This window comes from Bison bison, unplaced genomic scaffold (assembly GCF_000754665.1).
Source record: "Bison bison bison isolate TAMUID 2011002044 unplaced genomic scaffold, Bison_UMD1.0 scf7180017853583, whole genome shotgun sequence".
Classification (NCBI taxonomy): Eukaryota; Metazoa; Chordata; class Mammalia; order Artiodactyla; family Bovidae; genus Bison; species Bison bison.
In genome coordinates, this window is record NW_011484156.1 from 32,827 (window position 1) to 33,599 (window position 773).

The following is a 773-nucleotide window of genomic DNA, read 5'->3' on the forward strand; positions in this document are numbered from 1 at the left end:
CAGGAAGGAGGCGGCCCTGGGGCTGGTGAGGCCAGTGAGCCACCCTCCGTGGGGACCGGGTGCCCCAGCGCAGCAGCTGCTCCGGGTTGGGGGGGCTCCAGGGCCCGGCCTGCTCAGACCCCACGCTGGCCCCCCACCCCCCACAGAGGCCCCCAGCTCTGCCTGCTGCTCCTCGGTCAGGGCCTGTCCATCGCTCTCGGGACCCTCCCCTCAACTTCATTCCCAGGAGCCCCAGGCCAGGACGCCGGCACTCCGAGTGAGGCTGGGAAGGGAGCCAGATGAGAGTTGGGCCCAGGGTACAAGGGGGAGGAACCTGATCTGGTGTCGTGTTTATTTTACCGCCTCTACTTCCTCTTTGTTGTGAAAATGGAGCTGATGGGGCCTTGGGCATGTCCTGCTGCCTGCGTGGACCTCTCAGGCACACCCCGTGGTTCACGTGTGACCGCGTAGGCGCGAGAGCCCACAACAACACGGAGCCACAACCAGATCAGAGTTGTTCCTCTCGTGACAGTCCCATCACCTGTCAGACACTCCAGTGGGCTCGGCCTGTGGGTGCCCCGCAGGACCCCAGCCCTCAACTCAGCTGGAACCGAGGCTTTTTCAGTTTCCGGTTTGTTTCCAGGGGCACCTTGGGAGGTTCAGGTCACGGCTGTGCGGCAGGCACTGCTTCTGTCCTCAGTGAGGAGGGACAGAACACCACATCCCGGCCCCGACCCCCTACCCTGTCCCTGACCCTCCAACACCCCTACCGTGACCCCCACCCTGCCCCCGAC